The sequence below is a fragment of the Heterodontus francisci genome, chromosome 19 (assembly GCF_036365525.1).
Source record: "Heterodontus francisci isolate sHetFra1 chromosome 19, sHetFra1.hap1, whole genome shotgun sequence".
NCBI lineage: Eukaryota > Metazoa > Chordata > Chondrichthyes > Heterodontiformes > Heterodontidae > Heterodontus > Heterodontus francisci.
Window position 1 is genome coordinate 45,080,531 of NC_090389.1, and position 17,269 is coordinate 45,097,799.

Below are 17,269 nucleotides of genomic sequence, written 5' to 3' on the forward strand. Positions count from 1 at the left end.
TGGGGCAGCCGCAGCAAAGGCTCAATGGGGAAAGACCACAGTGTAAGGTCCCCCCACCAAGCTGAACTGAGGGACTGAATCCATGGGAAACCCCTCGAACTCTATCGGGAAAATTTTGTGTGCTGTAAATGTAAAAATGTAATTGGCATGACAATGAAATGGAAGGGTTGTGAGGCAACTCATGATTGTATGGAAGGAAACTGATCACCTTTGCACTGCTTGTATTTTTTGACTTAATGCTGTCTTAAACTGTTTGGGAATGTAATTTTTACAGATTTTTATGAATAAAGTATATTTTGGAAATAAAAAATAATCTTGACTAAAACACATTTCTGAACAGATGCATGTAAATCAGTTTCCATAAATGTCTTATTCTGAGTAAACAAATTTAAAGAAATTTTAAAATTGCAACACATTTGTTTGTACTCAGCATTTTCGTAGCTATTGTGGGGTGGGGGGGGGGGGGGGTGGAGGGGGTGCTGGGTGGAGGTGTTTATGCAGAACTGCTGTACTAGTTCTGCAAGGATTCATTTGAAGTTGTCAGCAATTCACTAATCATGTGTAACAATGTTATTTAATACTTTCTGCCTACATTCAAAGCTATAACCAGACAGATATGCAACTTGCTCAATTGATGCAATTAGTCAGCTAAATATACGCAGGAACACTCCTTCAGATTAACGTGATATCTGAAGTTAGAATAGACATTACCGACACACAATATCCTGGAATCATTAAAAATTACTGCATCAAGAATCCAAAAATGTTTGCCCAGTTATAAATTAAATGTGAAATATTTAGCTGTTCTTTATAGTAAGACTGTATTGTTTCCTGAGTTCTAGGTACTTTGCAGTTTTGTATGCTATGGAAAATAGTCTGTGTGGGATTATTTTTCACTTTCCTTAAAACATCTTCACAGAACTGGGTCAGATGTGGACATTAAGCAGAAAGTGTGGTGGGGAAAGTTAATCGTCCAGCATCTGGGGATATTAAACTGGTACAATGACTGCCTAATGAACACAGAAGTTCAGAAGATTTCCATTTTAAAGAAAGCTCCAATAATGTAACCCATAATTTACATACCACAGGAGGTCTTGGAAACCTTATTTTTTAATCTGGTGAGAAAATCTGCTTGCTTCATGCAAGGCCACATTTTCTTGAACTAAAACAGTTGAGCTTATGGAAAATCTTCTGGCATTCCCTCACACCTAGCTGTAAAACACTTTAACCCCTGTCAGCTCACATTGTAGTCCACTGACGATATTTATCCAATTCGTGCATTTGACTGAATAATGCATCAATGACAATCATGCGTGCATTATGGTCTGCAAGTGGAAGAAATCTGAGTTAGATATGATTCCATTTATACTGATCCTCTTTATTTTCTTAAAATGTTAGGTTTTAATATGATTTGAAGTAACTTGGACTTTCTACTTGGAATAATAAAGATCCAAGAGCAAGGGAACTGCAAACCTGCAGCTCCTCCAACATATTCCGACTGTAATTCCTATGTGGGAGTGTGGTGGTAGGGCTGAAAATTAGCTCAGGGCACAGATACACCAGGTGCATAGCTTAGCCTGGAGTTTCTGTCTCCTCTGATTGGGGTGGAGCCTGCCTACCTCAAATAGGGCTCATGATTCAGGACTGGGCCTGGGTCCAGCACAGGGATTCCTTACATTAGGAGTTTTTGTGTTTTTAGCCTTTGTGGGACCTGGGGAATGGCCAAGGGGCAGATGTGGGCTCCAACTTGAGGTTCCGGGACTTGGTCTGGACCACTGATAGGAAACATCCATTTCCTCTGGCAGCAAATATTTAGACAGGCCCCTTATACAAAGAGACAGCTCTATGGGCAGCTCCAGTCTTTTCCCAGTCATTGGTTGGACTTTCTAGCCTCCCCAGCATCATGATGCAATTATCAAGGGCATGGTACTGAGAGAACATGCCACTAACTTCGAAAGTCTGTCAGATTCCTGGCACATTAAATCCTGGTATAAGCACTGCAATTGCTGCTTGCAGATTATTGACTCCTTGGTGCTACACCACCGAGGTATCTGCTGGATGTCTGGTCGTCATTGGTTATTTTCTATGTTTCTAAGGAAACAATGGGGAAAGTATTATCAAACCCCAGCCCAAAGTCAGTGGAAATGATGAGAAGGCCAGCAGGCAGGGGAAGGAGGTTGCTGACCAGGAACTAAAATAATAGTTCCCAAAATAAGTTTAGTATGTACAGTGGGGCCCTGAGGCGATCAGGGTTTAGGAAGGGGAAGGAAGACTGGGGCAGGGAAGGCCCATGGTTTCCTTGTGGGGATGGGAGGATCACGCCTACTCCTCCTGGAATACAAGGAAACCTTAATACTTACTCAGCCTCTTCCGACCATGATCTTACCTGCCGCCAGGTTTCACTGGTGGTTCAGCCACTGAGCAATGCTATCACAATTGGCAATTAAGAGTGCATCAATGTCATTGGACCCTGCTATTCCAATATTAATCATGCCCTCTTTGAAGGGCCATCTTACGCTGCTGATAACCTGCAAGTTAAAATTGGCAGATTCTGCAAATGTGTTTGGAATGCAGCAGGTGGCACCCAACTGCCATTTTAACTCCTGCTGCCAGGTTTCACTGGTGGCTCAGGCACTGAGCAATGCTATCACAATTGGCAATTAAGAGTGCATCAATGTGATTGGACCCTGCTATTCCAATATTAATTGGTGTCATGCAGGCCCCCACCTGCCAAGAATGAGGCATATTAATTTTGTCATATGAACATTGATTTTAAACTTGCTGGGAAGAAGAGAAGGCTTTTTACAAGGGCTGCCAGACACTTAGCTGAGAAATATTTGCATACTAACAGACAGTACTTGTGGAGACAAAACAACTATTTCCTGATACATTCAACCCACAACGGATTTTGATCACCAGACATTGAAGGTGTAAGGAAGAGCATTCCAGCCATGGATAAGGTGATACAATCCACAAAAGCCAGGACTGGTTAAACCAGCTGGTCACATGACTAACTGGCTGGTCCAGGGTTTTTTGAACTAGCCACAGAGTTTTTGAACTCAGAAAGACTATTTGCTCCTGGAGTGAGAAGACCTCTCCTGTCTGCTCCCATCTCTTTCTCACAAGCCTCTGAACCCACTGAGGACACATGAACTTCAAGAGAGAAAAGTCTCCAACATCGAACAAGGTTTAAGAAGAATACTAGGCCCCAACAAAAAGCAAGTCCTACTTACAATCAATGACTTTACAGCGAGCTCAAAGAACAGTAACCAAAACCATCTTCAGATATTGCCTCAAACTTTTCCACTTTATTTCTGCTGCTCTTTTCTATCTCTATATGCATGTGTGTATCACGTATGCATGCTAGCGTGGGCTTGTTGTGTATCCGTAAGCATTAACCAAATTAGAGTTTAAGTTTAATAAAATTCAACCTTTTCTCTTTAAACCTAAGAAAACCTGTTTGGCTAGTTTCTTTGCCTTATAATTGGAAGTTAGTGAACAAGGATTCACTAAGGGGGAGCTAAAAAAAAACAGTATGTTTAAAATTAAACCCTGTTATGGTAAGACAAGGTGAAGGCTGAGAGGGAACCCTAGACCCCTTTCTCACCTGGTCGTAACAATTGACATTAGCTTTCTTCTGTAGCCGGGCTTAACAAAGTTCTCATCTGAGTCTTTTGCAGCAAAGTTAGTATGTGACCTCGACCTCAGGTGAGTTGGCACCTTCGTTAACCGTTCCCCCGCCCCAGTTCGTCTGCACTTGTGCCTGATGTATCAGCAGGTGCAGTTCCCTCCCTTATCCTAGCCCGTAAAATACGTGCAGTGTCATTATCTGAGCTGGTGGCTGCAACTGTAAGACCAGTTAACAGCGTCTCTTCATTATTTCTCTTTTCTTCCTCCACTGTCTCGGAAGGCTCCATTCTTGGGTATCTGAAATGAAAAAGGGATCAAATTGGATTTTAGTGAGGGGAAAGGAGAAAGTCCGAAGTATGTACTTACACCTTTTGCAGCTTCTCAATGAGAAGAGATTAAGTGATGAGGGAGAAGTGGGATGAGAGAAGGAGAATTATGTCCACTGATAGCACCTTCATTGATTCCTCCAGTCCTACCACTAGCCATGGTCTCAGATATGACCTTTCCCATGATGACAAGCACTGTCTCCTCCATGGGGTTATACCAAACAGGCCTCCAGTTCTTTGCTACTGCCTGCTGTTATGCGTCACATTCTCCTGCAAGCAAGAGGGAAGTATGTCAATGAGTATCCTGCAATGTGTTTGGGTGATGTGCTGTCCTGGTGAATAAGCTGTGAGTCAGGGTATGAGTCATAGGAAGATAGGAACAGGAGTAGGCCATTCAGCCCCTCGAGCCTGTCCTGCCGTTCAATGAGATCATGGCTGATCCGTGGCCTAACTCCATATACCTGCCTTTGGCCCATATCCCTTAATATCTTTGCTTTACAAAAATCTAGCTATCTCAGATTTAAAATTAACAACTGTTCTAGCTTCAACTGCTGTTTGTGAGAGAAGGTTCCAAATCTCTACCATCCTTTGTGTGAAGAAGTACTTCCTAACATCTCTCCTGAACGGGCTGGTCCTAATTTTTAGACTATGCCTCCTAGTTTTAGAATCTCCAACCAATGGAAATAGTTTATCTTTATCTAGCCTGTCTTTTCCTGTTAATATCTTGAAGACTTCGATCAGATCACCCCATAACCTTCTAAATTCTAGTGAAAACAGGCCTAATTTGTGTAATCTCTCCTCGTAACTTAACCCCTGTAGTCCAGGTATCGTTCTTGTAGACCTACAAGGCCAATATATCCTTCCTAAGTTGTGGTGCCCAGAACTGCTCACAGTACTCCAAGTGGGGTCTAACCGGGGTTTTGTACAGCTGCACCATAACATCTGTGTCTTTGTACTCCAATCCTCTAGATATAAAGGCCAGCATTCCATTAGCCTTTTTGATTTTTTTCCAGACTTGCCCGTGGCATTTTTCAGATCTGTGCACCTGAACCCCCAAGTCTCTTTAGACATCCACTGTACTTAACCTCTTCCCATTTAGAAAGTACCCTGCTCTATCCTTTTTTGGTCCAAAATGGATAATCTCACACTTGCCCGCTTTGAAATCCATCTGCCACAGTTTTGCCCACTCACCTAGTCTGTCAATATCTCTTTGCAATTTTATGCTATCTCTAAACTGTCTACAATGCGGCCTAACTTTGTATCATCAGCAAATTTGGATATATGACTTACTATGCCATCATCCAAGTCGTTAATGAATAATGTGCACAATTGAGGCCCCAACACAGATCCCTGCGGGACACCACTAGTCAGCCAATCAGAGTACTTACCCATTATCCCCACTCTCTGTCGCATACCGCTCAATCAACCTCCTAACCATGTCAACAATTTGCCCTCAACTCCATGGGCTTCTACCTTAGTTAATAGTCTCTTATGTGGGACTTTATCAAATGCCTTCTGGAAGGCCATATAAATAACATCCATAGACATTCCCCTGTCCACTACCTTAGTCACCTCTTCAAAAAATTCACTGAGATTTGTCAGGCATGATCTTCCCATCATGAATCCATGCTGGCTGTCCCTGATTAACTGAATTTTTTTTCGGTGTTCAGTTACCCTATCCTTGATTATAGACTCCAGCAACTTGCCCATCACAGATGTCAGGCTAACTGGTCTGTAATTTTCTTGGTTCCCCCTTTCACCCTTCTTAAAAAGTGGAGTGACATGTGCAACTTTCCAATCCAGAGGGACCACTCCTGAATCTAGGGAACTCTGAAAGACTATAGTTAGGGCATCTACAATGTGCTCCCCTACTTCCTTTAACACCCTTGGATGGAAACTGTCAGGTCCTGGGGATTTCTCACTCTTTAGTTCCATTAATTTCCTTGTTACTGATGTTTTACTTACGTTAATTGTATTAAGTCTCTGTCCCCTATCGGCTATTAATTTTTTCGGGACTTCCGGCAAGTTATCCTCCTTTTCAACTGTAAACACTGAGGCAAAGTAATTGTTCAACATGTCTGCCATTTCCCCATTATCAATGATAATATCTCCATTTTCAGCTTTTAGTGGGCCTACATTGCTCTTGACCACCCACTTTCCCTTTATGTAACCTTTCCTCTTATTGATTTTTATATCCCTTGCAAGTTTCCGTTCATAATCTCTTTTAGTAGCTCTTATAAACTGCTTTGTGACCCTTTGCTGGTCTTTGTATCGATCCCATTCGGCTGGATCTGTGCTGTGTTTTGTATTTTTGTAAGCCCTTTCTTTTTGTTTTCTGCTATCCCTAATCTCTTTAGTTGTCCATGGCTGTTTTTTTGTGAAGTGGAGCTTTTTCCTCTCAGGGGTATATACTCACTCTGTATTTCGTTAAATGTTTCTTTAAATATTCTCCACTGTTCTTCAGTCGTTTGACCCATTAACAGATCTACCCAGTTTACCATGGACAGTCTCTGTCTCATCCCAGTAAAGTCAGCCTTACCCAAGTCTAAAATTCTTCGAGCTCGCTGTAAAGTCCTTGATTGTAAGTAGGTCTTGCTTTTTGTTGGGGCCCAGTATTCTTCTAAAACCTTGTTCGATGTTGGAGACTTTTCTCTCTTGAAGTTCATGTGTCCTCAGTGGGTTCAGAGGCTTGTGAGAAAGAGATGGGAGCAGACAGGAGAGGTCTTCTCACTCCAGGAGCAAACAGTCTTTCTGAATTCAAAAACTCTGTGGCTAGTTCAAAAAACCCTGGACCAGCCAGTTAGTCATGTAACCAGCTGGTTTAACCAGTCCTGGCTTTTGTGGATTGTATCACCTTATCCGTGGCTGGAATGCTCTTCCTTACACCTTCAGTGTCTGGTGATCAAAATCCCTTGTGGGTTGAATGTATCAGGGAATGGTCGTTTTGTCTCCACAAGTACTGTCTGTTAGTACGCAAATGTTTTTCAGCTAAGTGTCTGGCAGCCCTTGTAACAGTCCTTCTCTTCTTCCCAGCAAGTTTAAAATCAATGTTCATATGACAAAATTAATATGCCTCTTTCGTGGCAGGTGGGGGCCTGCATAACACCTCCACAACCGGTGGAATGAAATGCGATGAGGAAAAAGCATGCGGCTCTCTCAGTCATTTACAGTCATTCATAAATCCTAAGACTTATTACAGCCTGTCTTTTCTTGGTAGCAGTGTTGCTTTAACCTGTCCTTTTTGGCATCCCAATAAACCTCTGGTTCTTTGGCAAAGTTTTTCTTCAGTTTCCCCATTTCCATGACTGTCTAGGCTCTTTGTTCCTGTTGAGATCTGAAAAAAGGCGGGCGTGGGGTGGGTGGGGGCAGGGGTGGGTTGGTAATTTAATTGGCCCCAAGTTGGAATTTTTTTTGCTCAGGACAGTCAGTAGTGGATCGGTCTATCCTGAACTCTATTTTAGTGCTTTGCTGAGTTATGCAAAGGCTTTTGATTTCTGTCTGTGGGAGAGGATTCTTTGCTAATCTCCCCTTTGTCCTCTGGGACACTCCTGCCTGCAGATATTTGTGCAGACTCTACTGCAGTCCCCGGTGGCACTTCGACTAGGTGAGGCATCACTCTCACAGTTTCTCTGCCCTCGAGGTGTTTTTCTTTGTCTCTGCATCTTCCTGTAAATGCTGTTAGCAACTCTCGTGAGGTGCTTCTAGTGTCTACATTTACATAGAAGGATGTGCGGTCTAATTTTCAAATTTTTCACGGTTGGCTGACTGGACAGTAGGGATTTTCATCTGGGACTCCTCCCAGACTTCCGTTAACCTCTTCGTCGCTTTTTCCCATCTCTTTCTACTTCTTTTCCAGCCTTGTGCCTGCCTGTCCCCTTTTGTTCTCAGCAGGGGTCCCATACAGTTAACCAGCCCTTTGCTGGAGGGTCCTCCGTACACCGGTACAGGACTTAGGAGTGCAGGTTTCACTGTAGGTTGGGGTTTCCCCTCAACCTGGCACATGTGGCAACTCCTGCAGTACTCCACCACATCTTTGTGGAGTTTTGGCCAGTCAAACTGCTGTCTTTTGCGGACGTCGGTCTTTCGTATACCGGCGTGTACAGCCACAGTAGTCTCGTGGGCCCTACTTAATATTTCTCTCCGGTACCTCTGCGGTACCACTAACTGGTGAACTACTGTCCACTCCTTGCCCTCAAGTCAGTGAGGATAACTCCATTTCCTGATCAGTACTTCATTCTTTAAATAGTAGCAATCAAGGACTCCCTCTGCTTCACTTTCAGAATGGGCAGCCTGTGCTAACTCTCACAATACTGGGTCGGCTCACTGAGCCTCAGCTAGGGAAAATTTATTTAATTCATTCCCTCGGTCTTCTAACTTCCCAGGGAAGGTCTCGGACAGACAGCCCTCATGGTCATTTGCCTGCAGTGCCAATGCAGTCTCCTCTGGGGGAGCTGGTTTGATCATGGCCTGAATCATTACACATTCAGGTAAACTGCAGGGGTCCGTCTCCTGCCACTGCCCTGTCTCTCTGACTTCCTGCGGTCTTTCTTTCACTGATGGGGGGGCTATCACCATCACTCCCGCCAGATCATTACCTAGGAGCAGGTCAACCCCGTCCACAGACAAACTAGGGACAATCCCTACAGTCACTGGTCCCAAAACTAGGTCTCACTCCATGTGCACCCAGTGTTCAGGTACAAGCATACACTGCCCTACAATACAATTCACCACCATTTTGGTGTTCACTGCACTCTCTGGGGGGAAAGGTCAGGTCTTTTCCCAGTAAAAGGGATCTAATGGCCCCTGTGTCCCTGAGGATTACTATGGGCTTGCTTGCCTCACTTGAGGGGTATGGGGTTACTTTCCCTTCAAACACAAAACCCTGATAACCTTCAGGAATCCTATTAAATTTTCCTGCACTGGCCATAGTAAGCTGTTCCGAAGAAGGGTCACTGACCCGAAACGTTAACTCTGCTTCTCTTTCCACAGATGCTGCCAGACCTGCTGCGTGGTTCCAGCATTTCTTGTTTTTATTTCAGATTTCCAGCATCCGCAGTATTTTGCTTTTATCTAAAATTCTAGTAGCTGATTCGTGCTTTTCACTTTCAAACGCTACCTTGAATTCGATCATGTTGTGATCACTATTTGATAAACGTTCACACACAGTTAGGCTACGAATTAAATTTGGCTCATTACTCATAACTAAATCTAATATTGCCTGTCCCCTTGTTACATCTAGGACATATTGCTGTAGGAAACTATCCCGGACACATTCCAGAAATTCACTACCTTTCTGACAGGTGTCATAGAGTCGTAAAGCATAGAAACAGGCCTTTCAGGTGCTAGTCTGCCTCTCCCAATCTATGTGTAAGTTAAAATCCCCCATTAATACTACTCTGCCTTTGTTACACACTTGCCTAATTTGTGCATTCATACAATCTAACACCTCAGAACTGCTACCAGGGGGTCTATACACAACACCTATTATAATTTTAGATCCTTTTCTGTTCCTCAATTCCATCCATAAGGTCTCCATTGGATGCTTTCCCCTCATTATATCCTCCCTCACCAATGAGGTGATATTATTTCTAATCAGTAAGGCTACTCCACCCCCTCTGCCATTTTCCCTGTCCCTGCTGTAAACTTTATAACCAGGTATATTTAGTTCCCAGTCCCGACCATCCTGCAGCCACTTCTCCGCACTGGCCACCACATCATAATCTTCCATTTGAATTTGCACCTGCAGCTCATCTAGTTTATTCCTTACACTCCGTGCATATGTATATAGAACTGTTATTTGGGCTATATCCCCTAACCTGTCCCTCGGCACTGACGCTTTATTTGCCTGTTCATTATTTCTCTCTTCTGGTTTAACCAGTATACTTCTTGCAGTTTGGTAACAATCAGCCTCACCACTAACCTGAACTCTTACCTTCTCCTTTAACTTCCTGTTTTTCCATGCAACTGAACCCTCCCCCCCACTATTTAGTTTAAAGCCCTATCTACAGCCCTAGTTATACGATTCACCAGGACTCTGGTCCCAGCATGATTCAAGTGGAGCCCGTCCCATCTGAACAGCTCCCTCCTTCCCCAGTACTGGTGCCAATGTCCCACGAATTTGAACCCATTTCTCCCACACATATCTTTGAGCCACGCATTTACCTCTTTAATCTTATTGACCCTTTGCCAATTTACTCGTGGCTCAGGTAGTAATCCGGAGATGATTACCTTTTTGGTTCTGCTTTTTAATTTAGCTCCTAGTTGCTCATATTCCCTCAGCAGAATCTCTAACCTCGTTCTACCTATATCATTGGTACCTACGTGGACCACGACAACTGGATCTTTCCCCTCCCACTCCAAGTTCCTTTTGCAGCCCAGATGAGATATCCCGAACTCTGGCACCAGGTAGGCAACAAAGCCTTCGGGACTCTCGATCCTGGCCACAGAGAACAGTGTCTATGCCCCTAACTACACTATCCCCGATTACGATTACATTTCTGTTTTCTCCCCCCACTTGAACGGCTCCCTGTACCACGGTGCTGTGGTCAGTTTGCTCATCCTCCCTACAGTCCCTGATGTCGTCTACACAGAGAGCAAGAATCTCGAACCTGTTGGACAAGGACAATGGCTGAGGCTCCTGCAGCACTACCTCCTGGATCCCTCTGCCTGTCTCACTCATAGTCACACCCTCCTGTCTCTGACCACTGGCCGAATTCAAGGTAGTTAATCTAAGGGGTGTGACTGCCTCCTGAAACACAGCGTCCAGGTAACTCTCCCCCTCTCTGATGTGTTGCAGTGTCCAAAGCTCAGACTCCAGCTCATCAACTCTGATTTGGAGTTCCTCGAGCAGCCAACACTTGCTACAGATGTGTTCACTAGGAACCACAATGGGGTCCACCAGCTCCCACATCATGAAGGTACAACACATTGCCTGGCCCTGCATCTCTATTTTATATGATTAGATTTTAATTTGTTATTTAAATTTCCAAATGGTCTTTAGTTTATTTTTAAACCGTTTTAGTCTTTAGTTTATATACTGATAAATCAATCCAGTCTTACCCTATGTTGATTGAATTAAATTAAATTAAAAACTTACCTCAATACTGACCCCAGCTGCTTTCTCTTTCCCTGCTCTCACTGTTCAATGTGACGTCACTCTGATGTCACTTTGATTTTTTTTTCTCCGCTCCTCGGTCTCCGCTCCTCTCCTCTCTGCCTCTCTCCCACATAGGTTTTTGGTGCGCTTTTTATACCTCCAGTCCTGCTGCTCCTCGGGCTCCGCTCCTCTCTGCCTCTCCAAACAATGGTGAGGTAAATTATATAAATGTTTACATGAGTACTGATTGATAGAGATGATTGGTAGATGGGGTATAGTGAATTGAGCAATGGGTGAGGCTAGTGGTGCAGTTGGTAGGATATGCCATTTGAGGATAAAATCACGCATCTTGATAACTCGTGTCAGATCGGTAAACATCTTCCTGCACTGCATCCATGTACTTGGAGTAACACTACTGGCATTGATGTTTGCTGCCATTTGTTCCCACTGCCTCCTGAGCTTATGTCTGGAGGACCTCCTGCCCCCATCCCTGTGGATACAGGACATCACTCCTCCTTTCTTCCTCTTCCACCAAGAACTCCAGTGCAGTGTCTGAAAACCTTGGTGTACATTCTTTCATATGTTCATCCATTACTCAAACTAACGGAGCCCAGAATCCGTTTTCAAATGATTCCCATCAATTCATGTAGCCACAATGCACCTCCACTTTAAGAGGTGCAGGCTGCCTTTAAGTAGTGCTAGCCACTTGCGATATTCAACCTCCTGCTGTCTGTGCAGCTAATGAACAGCGTGAGTAGTGCTGGCTGCACACAGCAATCATGCAAAACAGCAGGCAGCACGAATTTACCTTGCTGCTTGTAATTCAATGAATGGGCACGGGTTAATCCCATACTGCGATCCCCACACCCAGTTTCCGGTGCCAACCGATTTCTCCCCTGATATATTCGATTAAACATTGATCTCTCATTTTCACATCTGAGTTAATTTTCCAGTTTTTCTGCCTTCGCCATAAAATGGTAAAATGTATGCGTCATTAATCATCAGAACATTTCCAATGGGAGTAACAAGTATAATGTAAAATCTTCCTTATACTTGGAGTCAAAATCAGATTAATTCAATCTACTTCACATGCCGAATGGAACCATTTAAGGGGAAGTTTGTAGGTCAAGCTGATAATCTATGATGTCATCACCCTAGCTTGACAAGTGGCTACATTAGATTAAATTCCCCTTTCAATTGTCACAGTTTAATCTGAGTGAAACCACCTCAGGTCATTTCACATCCTATTATCAGATCAACTCTGGACAGTTGTTCTAACTCAGAATCACAGAATCGTTACTGCGCAGAACGAGGCCAGTTGGCCCATCGTGTCTGCACTGGCTTGCGGAAAGAGCAATTCCCTCAGTTCCAATCCCCTGCCTTCTCCCCATAATCCTGCACAATCTTCCTTTTCATATAACTGTCTAATTCCCTTCTGAATGCTTCAATTGAACCTGCCTCCATCCTGTTCTCAGGCAGCGCATTCCAGACCTTAACCACTCGCGTGAAAAAGTTTTTCCTCATGTCATTTTTGCTTCTCTTACCGATTACTTTAAATCTGTGCCCTCTTGTTCTCGATCCTTTCACAATTGGGAACAGTTTCTCTCTATCTACTCTGTCCAGACCCCTCATGATTTTGAATCAAATCACCTCTCAGCCTTTTCTTCTCCAAGGAAAACAATCCTAACTTCTCCAATCTAGCTTCATAACTGAAATTCCTCATCCCTGAAACCATTCTCATGAATCTTTTCTGTACTCACTCCAATGCCCTCATGTCTTTCCTCAAGTGCGGCGCGCAGAACAGGACACAATACTCCAGCTGAGGCTGAACCAGGGTCTTATACAAGTTCAACATAACTTCTTTGCTCTTGTACACTATGCCCCTATTAATAAAGCTCAGGATATTGTATGCTTTATTAACCGCACTCTCAACCTGTCCTGCCACCTTCAATGACTTATGCACAAATACACCGAGGTCCCTCTGCTCCTGAACCCCCTTTAGAATTGTACCCTTTATTCTATATTGTCTCTCCATGTTCTTCCTACCAAAATGAATCACATTTCTCTGCATTGAACTTCATCTGCCACCTATCTGCCCATTTCACCAACTTGTCTATGTCCTTTTGAAGTTCTACACCATCCTCCTCACAGGTCACAATGCTTCCAAGTTTCGTATCATCTGCAAACTTTGACATTGTGCCCTGTACACCAAGGTCTAGGTCATTAATATACATCAGGAAAAGCAAGAGTCTCAACACTGATCCCTGGGGAACTCCACTACAAACCTTCCTCCAACCTGAAAAACATCCATTAACCACTGCTTTTTGTTTCCTGTCACTGAGCCAATTTCATATCCATGTTGCTACCATCCATTTTATTCCATGAGCTACAAGTCTGCTCACAAGTCTGTTGTGTGGCACTGTATCAAATAAATGCCTTTTGAAAGTCCAGGTGCACCACATCAACAGCATTGCCCGCATCAACCCTCTCTGTTACCTCCTCAAAAAACTCTTGCAAGTTAGCTAAACATGATTTTCCCTGAAGAAATCCATGCTGGCTTTCCTTAATTAACTCACATTTGTCCATGTGACTATTGATTTTGTCCTGAATTATTTTATCTAGAGGTTTTTCCACCACCAAAGTTCAACCGACTGGCCTGTAGTTGTTGGGCTTATCTTTACACCCTTTTTTTGAACAAGGATGTAACATTTGCAATTCTCCAGTCCTCTGGCACCACCCCTAAGGAAGACTGATTTCCACCCTCACTTCATCCTTGGATGCATCTCATCTGACCCTGGTGTTTTATCCACTTTAAGTACAGAGAGCCTACCTAATACTTCTTTATCAATGTTAAACCCCTCTAGCATCTGATTTACTTCCTCTTTCACCATTGCCTGGGTTGTATCTTCTTTCTTGGTAAAGATAGATGCAAAGTATTCATTTAATACCTTAGCTATGCACTCTTGCCTCCATGTGTAAATCCCCTTTCTGGTCCCTAATCGGCCCCACTCCTCCTTTTACCACCCTTTTACTATTTATATGCTGATAGAAAACTTTGGGATTTCCTTTAATGCTAGCTGCCAGTCTCTTTTCATGCTCTCTCTTTGCTTCTCTTATTTGCTTTTTCACTTCCCCTCTGGACCTTCTATATTCAGTCTGGTTCTCAATAGTATTTTCTACATGGCGTCTGTCATAAGCACACTTTTTCTTCTTTTTTCCTGAACACACTTTAGGAACTCTTGTACCTCATTGTCCTTTACACTACTATTATCCCAGTCAATGTTTTGATAATTAAAGTCCCCCATTATAACTACCCTATAATTTTTGCACCTTTCTGTAATTTCCTTAAAATATTGTTCTTGCATATCCTTCCCACTTGCTGATGGCCTATAGACAACACCAAGCAATGCAACTGCACCATATTTGTTCCTTAGCTCTAGCCAAATTGATTCTGTCCTCGAACCCTCTGGGACATCTTTTTTTTCCAGCACTGCAATGCTCTCCTTCATCAATACGGTCACCTCTATTCCCTTTCCTATCTTTCCTGAATACCTTGTATCCAGGAATATTTAACACCCGGTCCTGCCCTTCTTTGAGCCAGGTCTCTGTTATAGCCACAACATCATATTTCCTCATGACCATCTGCGCCTGTACCTCAGCAGTCTTATTAACCACACTTTGTGCATTCACATACATGCACATTAAACCTGATTCAGACTTTATTACTTTCTCCCTTACTCTGACCCCACCTAATAACGTACTATAACGTACTGTTGTGCTAGCTATCTACCCCAGTATTCTGTGCATCTTGGTATTCCTCTCTAATACTTGCTCCTGGTTCCCACACCCAAGACAAGTTACCAGTTTTGCTTCCCTCCAATCTGAGTTCTCTCTCAGGTTCCCATCCCCCTGATAATTTAGTTTAAACCCTCCCCAACAGCACTAGCAAATTTCCCTGCGTGGATATTCGTCCCAGTGCTGCTCAGATGCAACCCGTCCATCTTGTACAGGTCCCACCTGCCCCAGAACCGGTCCCAATGTCTCAGAAATCTGATGCCCTCCCTCCTACACCAGTTCTCCAGCCACGTGTTCAGTTGCTCAGTTCTCCTATTCTTATGTGCACTTGCATGTGGGACTGGGAGTAATCTTGCGATTACTGCTTTTGAGGGCCTGCTTTTTAATCTCCTTCCTAGCTCCCTAAAATCTGCTTTCAGGATTTCATCCCCCTTCTTACTGATGTCATTGGTACCGATGTGGACCACGACCTCTGGCTGTTCACCTTCCCCCAGAAGAATGTCCTGCAGCCTCTCCTTGACATCCTTGACCCTGGCATCAGGGAGGCAACACACCATCCTGTCTGTTCCCCTAACTAACGAATCTCCTATCACTACAGCTCTTCCACCCCTCTTCCTTCCCTGCTGTGCAGCTGAGCCACCTGTGGTGCCACAAACTTGGCTCTGACTGCACTCCTCTGAGGAACCATCACCCTCACCAGTATCCAAAATAGAAAACCGATTAGCGAGTGAGATTATATCAGGGGACTCCTGCACTACCTGCCTGGTTCTCTTAGACTGCCTGGTGGTCACCCATTCCCTATCTGCCTGCATGCTCCTAACCAGTGGTGTGACCATCTCCCTAAATGTGCTATCCACGTAGTCCTCCGCCTCGCGGATGCAGAACAGTGACTCCGAAACCCGGAGCTCAAGCTTCTGTAGCTGGTGACACTTCCTGCCGATGTGCTCGTCTCGGATGAGTGGTGGGTCCATAACTTCCCACATATCACAGGATGTATATTCCACTTGGCAGAACTGCCCTGCCATACCTTAACTTTACAGACTATTTATTATAAGTAGAATCGCTTACCAAGTACTCACCAAACAGCTCCTTCCACTGCACCAAAGCAGGGTTAACTAGAGGGTTAAAAAAGTCTGAAAAACATGGAAAAATGGAGCACCTCCTCCCACCTTCACCAAACTCGCCAATCACCAAACTCAAATCTCCACACTCATCTTGCAGTCTGCACTCTCAACATGGGGGTTGGGGAGGGGGGTTTGTGGGTGGTGGGGGCGTGGGTCACTCCATATTCAACAATGGTCAATTTATCTCAAATAAACACTGCAAGTTCTAATTCATATAGAATAAATACAAGATTGTCTAGAAGTGCAGTTTCTAACCTATTATTTTTTACTTCAGAATGGTAACCGATAAGAATGATTAATCAATTATTTTCATAAATAGATCAGAGTCCTCTGGAATATGGTTAATTCTGCTATTAAGAAAACATAACCTGTAAATCCTGAAGTCACATAAAGGTTCTGGAAGATGTTCCTTATCAATGAAATAAATACAATGGCAGGAATTTTAACTGCATTGGTTTGCGAGTCAGCATTGGTTAAAGGGGCTGAAAGTGCCAGCGCGTCAGGAAGCCAGCAGCAACCCACCAACCTCTACCTTTAACCACAGCAGGAAACCCTAGTATGTAAAGTGCTCATTAAGAGCTGTTTTAACTCAGGAGTTGAACTTTAACTGTGGGTGCATGGGTTTCCTGGGCTTCGTGGAACTTGCCAGGGAAATCAAGCTGAGAGGACAGCAGAATTTGAGGGGGCTGGAAAAGTGAAAGGCAAGAAATCCTTTAAATGCTGAGACCTCACACCTGCTTCCTTGTTTAGCTGAATTATTTTTGCTCACAGGACTTGTCCTGAGAGTGTGTTCTCACTGTTTTTGAGGTGATTTCCACCACATTTGCAATCATTCCTGCTTTGGAGCTCATTGCCTTTAGTCTACACTTCCCAGCTGACAACCTTCAGTTCAGCATGGGAGCTGCTTATGGAACTTTAACTTGGACCTCAAATGTGGAACAAGATGAACAGCAACAGCAGCCAGAGCAGCATCAGCAAGAGCAGCAATAGCTTTCTCCTCAACTAAGTTGCTCCACAGAACAGAGAGTATGTGCACAGAGCTCCAGCTCTCCAGAGGCAATTCCCTCAACACAGGGTATACATGCAGAGGATAAGCTTCCTGGGCATGACTGAGCATCAGTGCCTCAGGAGGCTGTGGGTACGTCAGGTGGTCGCAGACATTTGCAGCTTCCTGGAGGAACACCCCCTCCCATATGGACCAGGTGGGCACACATCACCTGTGGCTGTTAAAACCTCTACGGTCCTTAATTTCTTCATCTCTGGCTCCTTCCAGGGATCTTCAGGTGATGATTGCTGAA